Source organism: Chrysochloris asiatica, unplaced genomic scaffold (genome assembly GCF_000296735.1).
Source record: "Chrysochloris asiatica unplaced genomic scaffold, ChrAsi1.0 scaffold00651, whole genome shotgun sequence".
NCBI classification, from domain to species: domain Eukaryota; kingdom Metazoa; phylum Chordata; class Mammalia; order Afrosoricida; family Chrysochloridae; genus Chrysochloris; species Chrysochloris asiatica.
Window position 1 is genome coordinate 97,891 of NW_006409169.1, and position 16,129 is coordinate 114,019.

General features: G+C 39.5%; 1 pseudogene; it reads right to left on the bottom strand.

Annotated features, from left to right (window-relative positions):
- The window catches only part of LOC102820517, a 37,924-nt pseudogene extending 25,117 nt beyond the window's left edge, over positions 1 to 12,807 (bottom strand).
- Positions 12,808 to 16,129: the final 3,322 nt, after the last annotated feature.

The window sequence follows — 16,129 nt, forward strand, 5'->3', positions numbered from 1 at the left end:
AATCACTGGAGAAGGATATCATGTTTGGTAAGGTAGAGGGTCAGAGAAAAAGAGGAAGACCCCCAGTGAGATGGATTGGAAAAATGGCAGCATCAATGAGCTCAAGCGTGGCAATTATAGTGAGGTTGGCCCAGGATCAGGCAGTGTTTCATTCTCCTGTGCATAAGGTCACTATGAGTCTGTACCAACTCGATGGCACCTAACAACAACAACAACATTATTTTTTAGTAATGCCCAATGCCCCAGTCCTCTTTTAGGATGTGATATCTTACACAACTTAGGAGCTGTAATACATTTTGAATTTCTACGAGACAGTCACCCCTAACTTTTACTAGCACAGATACCTGGTCCCTGTGTAAACCCCCTTGAAACTTCACCAAATCATCCCATAATTTGGAATACTGACATTCCTGTCATTTCCCATCACCACACCCCTATTAAAAATTTCATTAAAAGATTTGTGTGTCAAATCGCTGTCCCTCAATACCCCCTTAGTTCTGAGGGTCCCCATGACCTCCACCCATTGTTTCCTGATTCTTTGTAGCCCACAGACTCATACTTACCCATTCTCCACACAACACTCCTGTTCTCCCAGTACGAAAACCCAATGGGACATATAGACTTGTGTAACACCTCTGTGAAGGAGCTCTGGCAGTGTAGTGGTTACTAATCGGGCTGCAAACCGCAAGGTCAGCAGTTCGAAACTACCAGCTGTTCTGCAGGATAAAGATGAGGCTTTCTGCTCCTATAAAGATTTATGGCCTCGGAAATGTTGTACAGGGTCACTATGAGTCAGAACCAACTCCATGGCACATAACAACAACAACAAAACCTCTGTTGGATTAATCAAGTTGCCTCTCCTGCTTTTCTAGTTATCCCAAACTGCTACACCCTTCTGTCATGCATTCATCCCTCCACCACCCAAATTTCCTTCTCACTCTCTTAGTCTTCATCCTGTTCCAATCAACCCTCACCCATCACCAATTAAACATTTAATAGACTTCTCAGCCTCCCTCCTATACCAAACTCTACCACAACACATTAATGATACATGTTGGATTTGCTTAGCCTCTACCTCATCACTTTTTTTCAGCTACTCCAGCCCCCTTACGAACATGGGTAGAAACATCAGTCACTTAACCCCTAAGATTTTCTCACCCCTCTCATATTATATCACCAGTAATATCTACAACAACCTTACAATACTCCAGACACCTCACATCCACTGACTACCCACTATTCAACATGTGCCTCAAGGCAATAGGTCCCAAAGTTAGAAGAGACTGTCACATGTTACCCATTGATAACACTCAATTATTTCTGCATACTCAAACACAGAGGTTAGTGCTAGAAGCAAGCCACAACTCCAACCTCCACAACTACAGCCTCGATGACTCCATCCTCCTTCAGCCCTTAAGAGCAGCCCACTTAGAAACTTCCCTGTAAGCATGTATAAGAGCAGCATATGCAGACAGGCCCCAACATTCTCTTAACTTTCCAAATCCAAGGATGTATTAACCCTCACCAAGGAGTATTTTTCCTATGTGGAAAGACTCTTTACATTTGCCTACCTACTAATTGGACTGGTACATGCACCCTAGCATACGTATCCCCACCCATAATCTATTCTTTTGAAGACCAACCTACATTAGTCCCAGTAAACACCCCCTTGAGCTGAAACACATATGCCTTACAACTTATCAGACTAGGAATCATAGCAGGCATAGGAACTGGAGTAGCAGGAATTTCAGTCTCAGCCACTCTATCCTCCTCCCTATGAGAAAGTTTGCATAAAGTCTCTACAACTATCCCAAATTCAAGATCAGATTGACCCTTAGCAAGAGTAGTTCTCCAAAATCAAAGAGTCCCAGACTTATAGCAGAAAAAGGAGGCACTTGCATATTTCTCAATGAGGAATGCTGTTTTTTTTGTGAACAAATCAGGCCTAGTCCAAGATATTATAATGAGATTAAAAGAAAAAGCAGCAAGGCTGAATTCCAACAATTCTCCAAGCTTGTGGCTCATCCAAAATTTCCTCCCTTGGTTATTATCCTCCTCAGCACCTCTACTCTTCCTTTGCCCCAGAGCTGTATTCCTGCCTCATATAATAAATTCTTTCCAAAGATTTCTTGCAGGCCAACTCACTGCCATTGCGAAAGATCAGGTGGCAACTGCTCTTCTGTTGCAGACCACCCCCATCTATGCCCCCAAATCAGCAGGAGGCAGTCAAAGAGTCAATTCTGCCCTTATCTCCTTATCAAGAGTCTGGAATGAATGACAATGTGCCTGATCAACAAAATGGCATTGCAGCTATCCCCAAGTAGTACTGAATAAAGTCCTGCTTAATCTTCTGGTCTTTGGAAAACTTAAGTCTTTATTAAACCAAGAGACTGCCCCCCCCCTCCCCCCGTAATTCTGTAATTTCAGGTTTCAGGAAAATCTCCATAACCCCAGCAATTGGAAACTCGCCAGAACCTTTAGTAAAACTTTATTTGCATGGGATATCAAAGATATTGTCTGATGATTTCCACATTCCATTGGATCACCTCTCTTTGGAATAGGCACAAATCAGATCTTGTCCAATCAGTTGGCCAGATAATTGTCTTCCAAATTTCTTGGTATAGATGAGTGAGTGCCTCCTGTGCTGCCTCACTTTCTTGCAACATTTCAATTTTTATTCCATCAATTCCTGGTGCCTTGTTCTTTGCTAATTCCTTCAATGCACCTTGGACTTCCTCCTTCAGTATCATTGGCTTTTGATCATATGTTGTCTCTTGAAATGGTTGAACATTAAGCATTTCCTTTTGGTAGGTACAATGACTGTGTAATCCTTCCATCTTCTTTTGATGCTTTCTGCATCATTCAATAATTTGTCCATAGAATCCTTTAATAATGAAAGTTGAGGCTTGAATTTTTTCTTCAATTCCCCCCAGCTTGAGAAATGCTGAGCGTGCTCTTCCTTTTTGGTTTTCTGACTCCAGATCTTTGCACATTTTGTTGTAATATTTGACTTTAATCACTCCCCCCTCCCCACTTTTTGTTACCAAACTTCTACCTTTACAGTTGTGACAGTTGCAATTAGTTATGATAACAATTACTCGCTATTTAATCATAAGAATCTTATCCCCATCTCCTTTCACCAGACTTGTCTTGTCAATATGAAAACTATTCAGTGGGGATTCTGCCTTTTCCCACACACTCTGAAACTGAACTACTTAACTGAACTACTTCTTGAAAACTTGTAAGACAGTCACTGCATGCCTTTGTAGCCCCCCCACCCTTTTAGGGTGCAATTTAGCCAATGTCTAAGTTGCCTGTCCCTATCAACCCTGTATATAGAGGGAATAGGATTGATCCTTGATGTGGAGATTCCTTTCCTCTCACTTGTTATTTTGAGCTACTACATCCTTCTTAAGTATAAGTCAAATTAATGAAATTGTAGTAATTTATATTTGTTTCCTTTATCAATTTTTTAAAAATGTTTCTCTGGTCGAGTTCTGATCATTAAGTCATCAAAGCTAGGTCAAATGAGTACTTTATACAAGTTTGGGCATTCTTGTGTGTCTCCTTTCACTTCATATCAGCTGGACACTTTGCTCTCAGCTCTAGCCCTCCTTAATGACCTTTTTCTTTCTTCCAGTATGATAGTCTTGATGTCATCCCACAACTCTTCTGGTTTTTGTCTATCAGTGAAAAATGTATCAAATCTTTCTTCAGATGATCTCTAAATTCAGGTGGAATATGATCAAGGTCATATTTTGGCTCTCGTGGAATTGTTTCAATTATAGTCAGCTTCAGCCTAAACTGGCATATGAGCAATTGATGGTCTATTCTACAGCCTGCCCCTGTGCTGGTTTTGGCTAATGATGTGTAGCTTTTTTGCAGTCTCTTCCCATAGATGCAATCAGTTTCATTTCTGTGTATTCACCATCTAGTGAAGTCCATGTGTATAATCATCTTTTATGTTGCTTAATAAAGTTATTTGCAATGAAGAAATCATTGGGCTTGCACAATTCTCTCATGGGATCACCAGCATCATTTCTATCATCAAGGCCAAACTTTCCAACTACTGATCATTCTTCTGTGTTTCCAATCATTGCATTCAATCACCAGCAATTATTAATATATCTTAATTCCCTGTTTGATCACTTTTTGATTTAATTAGTTAATACTGTTGTTGTGAAGTGCTGTCGATTCAGTTCTGACCTATAGCAACCCTGTATAGGGTTTCTGAGGAGCAGCTGGTAAGCTTGAACTGCCAACTTTGCAGTTCAAATGGCTTTGCAGTCTGGCGAATTAACCCACAGTGCCACACCAGGACTCCGAATTAGTTAATAGAATTCTTCAAATTCATCCTCACTAACTTTAATTGTTGATGCATAAATTCAAACAATTTTTGCATTAACAGGTCTTCTTTGTATGTCTATAGACATTATACTTTCACAGATAGCATTCAAGACAGATAAATCTTGAAATGTTATTTTTAATGATGAATATCACACCATTCCTTTTCAATTTGTCTTTCTCACTATAATCAATACCAGTCCATTTCAATATGATCAATACCAGTCCATTTTAGCTCACTAATACTGAAGATATCAATGTTTATGAGCTCCATTTCATTTTTGAAAATTCCCTGTTGTCCTAGATTCATATTTAGTACACCCCATGTTCCAATTATTAAGGGATTTTCACAGCTGTTTCTCTTTATTTTAAGTTGCACATCATCAGCAAATGAAGGTTTGCATTATAATGGTGAATTCTACTGTAAGGATATAATTTCTTTCCCAATCATATTTTGAGTGTCTTCCAAGTGTGGGTCTCATCTTCCAACACTATATCTGACAACATCCTGGTGCTATTAATTGTTTTTCAATATTCAGCATTATGTTGCTACCTAACAGTATTTCACTGCTGTTCATAAGATGTTTAATGGCTAAATGTTTGGAATTAGTTCATCTCTCCTTTCCAATTTGTCTTAGTTTGGAAGCTCAGCTTAAATCTCTCCACCAAGAGTTACCCTGCTGGCATTCAAAATACTGGTAGAATAGCTTCCAGCATCACAGCAACACACAAGCCACCACAGTGCAACAAACTGACAGAGGAGTGTTGAAAGGTGTTTGCATTTATTCTAATTGAAATGGAGATTTATTACCAAACATATGCATTCTAACTGCTCAGTTTCTGGCCACTCTTTAAATACATAGAAATTTTTTCCATAAAATAAACCTTGGTAGTAAGAAATGCCTGCACTTGATACTCTAGCAACTCTAATGCCAGATATTCACTTTCCCAGTTTCTATTTCAGCTGTGAAAGAATCAAAGGAAAAAGTCACAAAAAGCTCTCTTAAATTATAACATTGTTTGTAGGAAAACTGAGTTCCTGGGACATCAAGAGGAGCAAGGCTGATGACAGCAAAGACCATGATGATGCTGTTATTGAATCAGTGCTATGTGACTGTGATATGGCTTGAACCTGAACCTCCAATTCCCCAAAAATAATTTGTTACCAATATCTTTATAATAAATTATTTGAGACTTATATTGGTATGTTGTTTTTAGGTATCAATGAGTTGGTTCCAACTACTAGCTGCCCTATTTACTACAGAATGAAACATTGCCCAGTCCTCTGCCCTTCTAACAATTGTTGTGTTTGAGTCCATTATTACTGCCACTGTGTCAATCCTTCTTGTTAGAGGTCTTCCTTTTTATTGCTGATCCTCCCCACTATTGATGTCCCTCTCTAGGGACAGAGCCACCCAGATAATATGTCCAAAAAAATGAGAGAAAATCTCACCATCGTCGCTTCTAAAGACTAATCTGACTATGCTTCTTCCAAGACTGATTTGTTTGTTCTACTCCATGGCGCTTTCAATATTTGTTACCAACATCATAATTCAAACACATAGATTCTTCTGTGGTATTCCTTATTCATTGTCTAACTTTCACATGTATATGAGGTGATTTAAAGTGCCATGGCTTGGATCAGATCCACCTTAGTCCTCAACTGATATATTTGGCCTTTAACACTTTACAGAAGACTTTTGCAGAAAATATGCCTAATGCATTTGTCTTCTTGACTGCTGCTTCCATTAGATTTGATTGTGGATTCAAGCAAAGTGAAATCTTTGACAACTTTAGTCTTTTCTCTGTTTATCATGATGTTACTTACTGGTCTAGTTGTGAGGATTTATGTTTTCTTTACATTGAGTTTTAGTCCATACTGAAGATTGTAGTATGACAAACTGTCTCCACAAATAGCAATTTAAAATCATAATAAAGATTTGCTGTCTCACACAATCCCATGGGTCATAAATTTACAAGCAGGGTAGCTGAGTTTTTGCTTGGATTTCTCTTGATACTGCATTATTGAATTCAGTCAGGGATTTATTCATGAAGAACTGACTAGGGTTGTAGGATCTGCTCTCAAGAATCTCTTGTCAGGAGGCCTGAGTTTCTCACTAGATGTGGGGTGTTGTTGCTATTGTTAAGTTCCACTGAGTCAGTTCCAACTCATAGTGACCCTGTATAGGGTTTCCAAGGAGAAGCTAGCAGGTTTGAACGGCCGACCTCACAGTTCAAATCAACAATGCGGTCTATCCTATAGACCCACACTAGATCTCCAAATGTTGGTAGGATCCCTCGATACTTTATCACTTGGACATCTTCATAAGGTTGCTTGAATGTCCTTATGCACTACAGTTAGCTTCTTCTAGGGCAAAAATGAATAAGATAGAAATAGCACTGCCTTCTATGATCTAGCATCAGAAATTATATTCCATCATTTCAGCAGTTACAGAAGTCAGCTTTATTCAATATGAGAGGGAACCTATCACACAAAGGTGCTGATAATAAGGAATTACGGGTAAGTGACAATAATGTCAAAAGCTGGCTACCAGAATTAGTAAAACCTGATTTCTGATATTTTCAACTAGTAGTCCTGACTGATTTTTAGTTTTCAGATATTTTCAAGCAGGGAAATCTGTTATAGTTCAAGTCAAAGTTGTACAGAAAGCCCACAAATTAGCTAATTAGGTTGAGAATTTGATGAGAATAAATGAGCTAAAGATAAATTTGGTGACTTCATGAAATATATGATTAAATATTAAGCCACATTTTCCATTAATTTAGTAGATCCATCACTATAGGAAGCAACTTAGAGTACATGAATAAAATTTTACTATTACTGGAAAAAAAAAAAAAAAAAGCAGTTTTGACATTTGACATTTGCATGGCTTATAAAATTACTGTGTTTTTTTTTTTTTCTCTTTAGAGATCCAATCCAAGCTTTATTAACAGAAAGCCAAAAGTCTGAAGGATTGAGACAATAATTTCTCAAGACTGTTTTGTCCATTACATAGAACAGCCACATTATATGGGGTAAGTTACATTTGGATCTATCCTAAAATCAAGATAGCATTCTTTGGGAAAACGAAATAATAAATCACTAAGTGTGGTGCTGTGGGTTAATGTGCCAGACTGCAAAGCTGTTTAAACTGCAAGGTTGGCGGTTCAAGCTCAACAGCTACTCCTGGGAAACCCTATGAAGGGTCGCTATGGGTCTGAATTGACTCTAAGTACCTAACAACAACAACAAACTTCCTTTAACATTTTACCTTTAGGGTCTCACCTGCTTAATTCATGAGATAGCTGTATGTGTGGGTTTAAGCACATCCTATTCTCCTTGACCTGTTCTCCTTCTGGGACCCTAATGTCACCTTAGCTATTTTATAAACCTTCTCATTTGCAGGATCCTCATTTGAGACTTATTACTAAACTGACTCCATTTTGTTTAGTTCAGTAGAGCCATGCTATCATTCCCCACTCTTATTTTTTAGATTTCATTTCTATGAAATTTGATTCAAATGAAAATAGTTACTTTGATCCTGGACATTGCTCCTCGGATCAAAAGAACTAAGTTTAGGTCATGAAAAACAACAAGTTTTACAAAGGTTGATATAACAACCTTTACATTAACATGTGAAAATTCGTATGATGATAAAAACCTGACCCTCACCATTAACATGGGTAGCTTACTTTTGATTAGGTAACTAAGACAAATAACTTTCATTATCTGCTCTAAAGAAGCCCTGACACTTAGGGCAGTGTCTTGGACACCAAGAGTCTTTACCACAGCAATGTGATTTTCACATTTAGGGTCAAGACTATAGTAAGCTTTACAAAAAGGGGTAAGATCACACGCTCAGCTGCACTGAACAGATATAGATCAATACAGAATCAAGTGGGGGAGCACTAGTGATGACGTCCATCAGTCAGATCCTGTCTCTGGGGTAGGAAGGTGGTGAGTCTTACAAATGTACAGCGCCTCTCCTCCCCACACCCTACCCTAGTAAAGTTAGGAGCTACCCTGCTGGAGCTGTTACAAAAGTTCTAACGTCAATAAGGCAGAAGTAAAGGATTGTTCAACATACAATCCCTCTTCAAATAAAAATCAAACATATTCATGGCATGCTTGCCCAGGTATACCTAAGCATTTTCACTGCAGCAATAGAGGATTAGATCTGAGTGTTCAACCTATAGCAGGATAAAGTTTAATGCAGCTTTAATCACAGCTTGAGGTCATAGGAAGAAATCATGGCCCATTATTGTCCAGGATTTTTCTTGATTTGTGTGTGTTGAGTCCAGGTCTTGAGGACCACGAGTTTGAGAACAGTGAGGGTAGTCAGCAGGATCTCCCAGGATTCTCCTCAAACTGGGAATCAGGTCCATTTGACACATTTTGAGCAGAACATGATCTCCAAGCTAGAAAGGGTCAGGTTACAGGTATGGGAGGAATCACACCTGGGAAGAGCAAATTTTAAGAATAATAGAAAGTACATGATGGAGGTATTATGTATACCACTGTACCTTCAAATCTTGGTTGAGATCAGGTAAAGGGTTGAGGGAAGCTGCCTGGAAAGGTTTACTATATACAATTTTATAAAGGCTCAATTTAAGCCTGCTTCTGGGGGCTACCTGAATTCAGAACAGGTCTAAGGTCCTGGTCCCAATGCAGATAAATTTCCTGACAGTTTTACCATTTGTTTCTTTAGAGTATGGTTCATTTTCTCCACTTTTCCAGAGTGGGAACCTCCATGCTGAATGCAATCTCTATTTCATCTGTAGGTGTTTGCTGCTCCGTTGTCACTTTGGACACTTTGGAAGACCAAACTTGGAAACAATATCCTACAAGAGGATTTTCAATACTTCTGAAGTTCTCTTAGTTTGGGTGGGGAAATTTTCTACCCAACCAGAAAAGGTATCTACAAAAACAAAAACAGCAAATCTTTAGTTCCTCAGCTTGGGGGGCATCTGCATGAAATCGACCTGCCAATTTTCAAGGGGTGGGTTACCTTGATATTGGTGCAGGACAGCCTGTCTTGGGATTGTTCTTGAGGCAGGTAAAACAGTTAGAACTAACATCCTGAGTGATTTTTTTTTTTTTTTTTAATTTCTTACCCTGGAGCCAGGAACTAATGAATCAAGTCAGGGCCTCTTTCCCATAGTGGGTCATTTCATGGACTCGTTTAAGAAAAGCAGGGGCTAGTTTTCACAGTATCAGAACCATTCTATTGCCATTCACTTGTTTTCTAGCTTTTAACCTCTCAGAACCAGGAACAGTTCCATTGTCATTCACTTTTCATCCTTTAACCTCTGTCTCAAATCCACCTGCCTCAGTCCAACTGAAGTCCTGTGAGTACACATTCACAGTCTTACTTGCCAACAATTCTAATGCCCTCGTCAGTGCAATCAGTTTGACTTTTTGAGCTGAGGTACCCAGCAGGAGGGCTACTGCCTCCACTAGATCTTGTGAGATTACCATCACACACCCTACTCTCCTAGTCCCTTTCTCTATGTAACTACTTCTATCCATGAACAACGTCTAGTCAATCGGATGTAAGGGTTGGCCAAACAAGTCAAGTTGGCTGGAAAATACTTAGTCAATGATTTCTATACAACCATAGTTCAGCCCGTCAGTTGCCACATTAGGGAGGAAGATGACGGTTTTAGTCGCCCTATAATTCTCAGAGTAACATTTAGATTGTCCAGTAAAATAACCTGGTATTGCCTTATCCATCCTGTCATGAGCCATAGGCTTCCCTGCTATTGCAGCAGGGAGATGACCTGATAGGGACAGCGATGGGCTGACCAGAATGAATTTCTCAGTCTCCTTCCTGAGAAGATATTGGTTTCTGTAGAATGGTCAGCTTCCAGGCTTCAATGAGACCTCAGCAGGGGATGCTTACTGACATTCCCCAGAGTTCTGCTAGTTCACATGAGGGGTTTATCTGATTGTCAGTCTCCTCAGGCCAATGTGACTGGTTTCTGGAGTTTGAATCAATAATTGCTGGGCATATTCATGAGAAAACTCGATCTGCAGACTTTTGGTTTCAGGAAGAAAGGTTATTTGAACATGCAACTATGGAAGAAGGTCCTGGCCCAGTAAGGGTACCAGGCAGTCATTTTCCCAATGAAGCAGTCTAGAGGCTTCAGGAAGAACTTGTCCTCAGGCCTCACTGAAATCTTTGTCACCATCACTGGACAAAATGATGGGAAATTCAGAGGCATACTTACCACTGAATAAGTGGCCCCAGTGTCCACCAAAAATCCACAATCTACCCCCCATTGTTATTTTCAGCTGATGTCCCTGGGGTAGGGGGGAATAGAGATGGCAGAGGTTGATGCCAAATCATATTAGACCCCGATACCTGCTGGCACCATCAGTCTTCTGCAAACAATGAAGCTTGTTCAGCCATCTGTTGAGTTGGAGGATAGCTTTTTCTTCCAGATCATCCCCTGAAATTTGAACATTCATTTTTTCAGTGTCCAGGTTTTTTGAAATAAGCACATTGGTCCTTACTAAAAGCTCTCTTTCCTTTGATGGGTCCTCCCTGGGGCCCCACAGGCTTACCTCTAGTGGTCTTTAGGAAGACAGTAACAATCTGAGATTTCTTGTGCTCTCAGCTGTTAAAAATGTTGAAGGAGATGTGACCAGCTGGAATGGATTCATGCCAATTTCCCTGTCAAATTTCTACAGTGTCTTTCTAATATCGGGGGTGCTTTGGGAGATAAAAGTCATGTTAACCATTCAGATATTTGCTGAGTTCTCAGGATCAAGTTCTGTATACTTACAGTATACCTGGTAGATTCATTCAAGGACTTTTGAGGGGTCAGTCCTCAGTTGGCTTCTGCTGAACTGCTTGTACAATGTTCAGGATCTTTTGTTTAGGAACTCCCTTCTCTAGACCTCTGAGAATGCACCTTTTATAGTATTCTAGTAATGGTAGGCCTTGTCATTTAGATTCAGTTTCACTCAGTTGGAGAGATTGCCTTGACGGGAACCAGGGTCCCATTTGGGTTTTTCTCCACGAATGTGTGCTGCTTCATCCTGTGCCTTATCTCAGACCAGCCTTCTTTCATCACTGGTCAGGAGCAGGGTCAACAAAGCCTGAATATCTGTCCAATTAGGATTATGAGTAGCAAAAATAGTGGTTATTACATTTGCCATTTTGGTTGGGTCATCCTGGTGCGTCACTGTGGGTCAATGCACTGGACCACAAAGTACATCCGAACTGCAAGGTCAGGGGTTCTAACTCACCAGCCACTCCTTGGAAACCCCACACAGGGTCACCATGAGTTGGAACACAGTCCATGGCACCCAAAAGCAACATCTTAATAATAAGAAATTGATTTTTTCCTATTTAACAAGTCCAAGGTAGAGAAAGGAGTATGTACCCAGTAATATCCTGCTACTTGCCCTTCTGTGTTCAATCCTGTGAACATCTGTGGAGTGGGTATGGCCCTGCCTCTGTTTTGGATAGCCCTTGACCAAAATGGGTCCACTGAAGGGCATAGTATAGAGAAATCACTTCCAAACTGCTTTCCTCCACAGCTGAATAAGGCCGGGCTGGTTCACTAGATCAGGCTATACTTTACCCTACAAGCAGCAGCTGGTGCACCAGGAGTCATAATAAGGCAATTCTACAATCAAAACCTACTTTCACAAAGAAAGCAATCATTAATTTCTTTATATATTCACATATTGGCCTAGTTAGAGCTCTATTTTTTCACTTTTTTCACCTAACACTTGTCTGTATTCATTTTTCCTCAGCATGGCTTTCATATTGGCAGCATAAATGCATTAATTATATGTGACATAAACTACATACTCTTGGAATTCCAGGTTGTTTTCAGTTTCTTAAACATAAACACAGGACAAAAACAAAAACAAAATTATTTTACAAACAGCTAGGCAATCTGACACAACGGTTAAATAATTCAAGCTATAATATGATGCAGTAAATTAAGGATCCATCCAAAGATTTTCCCTCCCATAATCTAGATAGCACATTGATCATACAGTAAAACACCATTCCCTTTTATGTCACAGGAGGGTACCCATACAGAAACCAGCAGACAGAATTACTCCCTACAGGGCTTTTCTTTGGGATTGAGGCCTATACTCCCATTTTTCAGATACAGAAGTTAATCTTAACAGAAACAGAAACAGAAGGGACACTTTAAGGAAATTACTTCCTGCCTACCGTGCCCTAATGTGCACACCCAGAATAAAGCAAGGGGATCTCAAAAGTGAAGGTGACAATGAGTATAAGAGACACAGGGTTGAAGATTCCCAAGAAAAAGATTCTTGGCAACACTGCTTGGAGTATTTGCTTACTGTGCTCCTGGGTTCATTTGTCCAGGCAGCCAATGGGCCTCCCAGCAAGCAATATCACCCACAATGGAGACCAAATCCCTTTACTAGTAATACTACTTACCAGAGAAGTTCTTGAAGTCCCTGAGCATGGTCGCCAGAAATGTTGCAAACCGAAACAAGGGTTTGCCAGTTGTCACGGTGGTCAATCACAGAGACAGGGAGAGATCCAATCCAATCTTTATTAACAGAAAGCCAGCAGTCTGGGGGATGGAGAGAAACATTTCTCAAGACCATCCTGAAATTGCTACCTTTAAAAAGGTAAATGAATCATATATTGGTGGTGGTTGTGTATTGTGGAGTCAGTTCTGATTCAGCAACCCTGCATAGGGTCTCTGAGGCTGTAAATCTTTATGGGAACAAAGGCCTCATCTCTCTCTTGTGGAGTTGCTGGTAGATTCAAACTACTGACCTTGCAGTTATCAGGTCAACTCAATACACTACATTACCTGGGCTTCTTAAATGAAACATATATGTTCTTTAGAAAAAAGTAAAATAATGAGATACCAATATCCTCAGAATAAATTAATCAATTTATTAATCAGCTAATGCAATGCTTGAAATGTCCCTATTCTTAAACCACTCACACACACACACACATACACACACACACACATAAATTTTTTTATTAAGTTGCTGTTGTTAAAATTCACTTCAACCCGCTAGAAACTTTGAAGAGTATATTGGTATTTATATTTAGAAAAGTATTGCTACTTGGAGATATTGGTAATGATTTAATTAGGTAACTAAATAAGCATCTCTCTGGAGACATTAAGAGCACTCTTCCACAAGAATAAGTTCTTTATCCTAGCAATGATTTTTCTTCATTTCCTCCACTCTTTATTGATCCTAAACATTCACTGATGTTGAGTTGATTCTAACTCATAATGACAAGACTGGGCATGGTTTCCATTTGTGGTGCAATTAATTATTTAATGACTTTCCTAACCATGTTTTTGTAACTGCCACCAAATGACTTTTCCTTATGGTTCTCATTCAGAGAACCTGAGAGAGATGCTGATGAATTTTATGGTTCTACTGTCAATAATAAAACGGTTAATCATGATTGTAAGACCTTGAATCTCTTACATGTGTAAGATTAACCATATCAGAAACATGAAAGGAGGGGATTTCACTACCAGAAGGGAAGAAGAGCCAGGAAAGGAGCATGTCCTTTTGACCCTTAGATACCTGCATATTGAACCTCCTCAACCCAGGAGACAGAGCTGTGGCATCAGAATCAACAAGTGAAGAATCAAGAGCCATAGAACAAGTGAACTTCCTGACCATTGGAGAAAAATAAAGCTGAATACTTTGAGCTGAAAGTTTATTTTTGTAGTGAAGTGCCTCCAGGAACATAATTGGAGAGCTAGGTTTGCTGACTCACTAAACCAGAACTGAACACCTTTGGGTTGAGTCATATAGCCGAGTGGAAGAACTGTTTCCTGAACATTTCCAACTGAATTATAACCTGTTTCTTCCCTAATAAACCCCATAACTGTGCATCTGAGTTCTGTGTGGCTATTTCAATGAATGATTTAACCCTGTGGAGTAGAGTGCTATAGGAGGATTGGTTAATGCCATTTTTACACCAGGGCAAGGTTTCCAAGGTTGTGAATCTTTATGTAAACAGACTGCCTCATCTTTGTCCTGCAGTGCTACTGATGGATTCAAACTGACAACCTGTTGATTATCTATCCATTGCACCATAAGGATTCCTTCACTAGAGGAGAACACATAGATGTGTTGGATGATTGATAAATAGTTAAGGTATATTCCTAAACACAGTTCTTTTGTTTTGTTTTGTCTCCAAGTAAATTATTCAGGTTTAGAAATGTTTGTGTAATGGAACTGCCACAATCTATTCCTATCTTCCTGACCAGCATCTTATTTTCTAAAATGGAAGGTTTCCTGTTGACTCATAGTTATTAAAATATAGCTCTTCACTATGTATTTTTTGACCTGCAAACCTTGTCAAATATGTAACAATATTGGAATCCTGAATAACTACCACTATAAGGGGAATTTGAATAGAAATAATTGTTCTATCAAACCAGAACAATAGTTACACAATGAATAATGATTAGAAACTATTGCCATTGAGTAAAATGGCACTTTTATTTCTAACTGTAATTTTCATTTCAGCTCTGAAGTAGAGAAACCAATTTGACACTCATATAAGTATTTTCAAAAACCTTCCTAAATTATATGAATAGGTATGTTGACATATTTTTGTTTCATTGTAGACAAGTCACTGTCCCCACTTTCAGTAAAATAATAAAAAATGTGTAAAACTGAATGTTACCTTTCCTCAAATTAGCTTATACTACAGAAATATCTGTCTATATCAGTCATATTTATCAGTAAACAGGGCTGAAAATTTGTAATTGCTTTAGACTATACCCCTTGAACTCCCAATACCTAAACAAAAATCAATTTTTATTTTTTTACGTTTTTATTGTGAATTATGTGATAATTTACATGGGAGAACATTAGCTTTACATCCATCCTATCTTGTTTAGTTTCATTGCAATGATTATAATTCCCTGCATGCATCATCAAACATCAAGCCTGCCCCCTGACCATCATTACAGAGACCCTCTCCCTCCCCGAGTCCAGAATCCACAGGCGCTCCATCTCTTCATGTCATCATCTCTGACTCCATCTCTGGTGTCATTGTTTCTCTGCATAGGGTCCCACACTCAGCTCTTCTCCCATAATGGTCCCAGGGTCCTTTGCTCCTGGATTGCAAGATGAGCCACTCCCCTCCTTTTGTTACAAAATGTCTACCTTTACATTTGTAACACTCACAATCAATCCTGACAGCAATCATTAATTATTGAATCACAAGAGTCTTATCCCCATTTCCTTTCACCAGCCCTGTCCAGATACATTGGAAAATACTCAGTGAAGATTCTACTTTCCCCCATACCCTCTGAAACTATGTTTCCTCTTGAAAGCTTGTAAGCCAATCACTTTGTACCTTTGTAGCCCACACATTTGGATAGCCAATGTCTGAGTTGAGCACCCCTGTCAACCATGTATACTAAGGAGGTGGAAATAATCCTCACTGTAAAGATTTGTTACCTCTTTTTAGCTTTCTTTTCCTCTTCTTCCTTCCTCTAATCAAGTTCTGATCATCCAGCCATTGAAGCCAGGTCAAATAGATTATATCTGCAAGTATGGGTATTCTTGTGCATCTCCCCTCACTTCAAATCAGCTGGACGCTTCACTCTCTGCTCTAGTCCTCTGTGGCCATGTCCTTGTCCCTAGGCCCATGACTCCCTAGTCTTGCCATCCTGCTGGCCAACCATGTCTCAATCCAGGTTGACAGAAGTCTGTTGAGCGTGACCATACATAACTCACAACTTCATTGCTGTTTTACCCCCACTTCCCCTTATGGGTGAACAACGT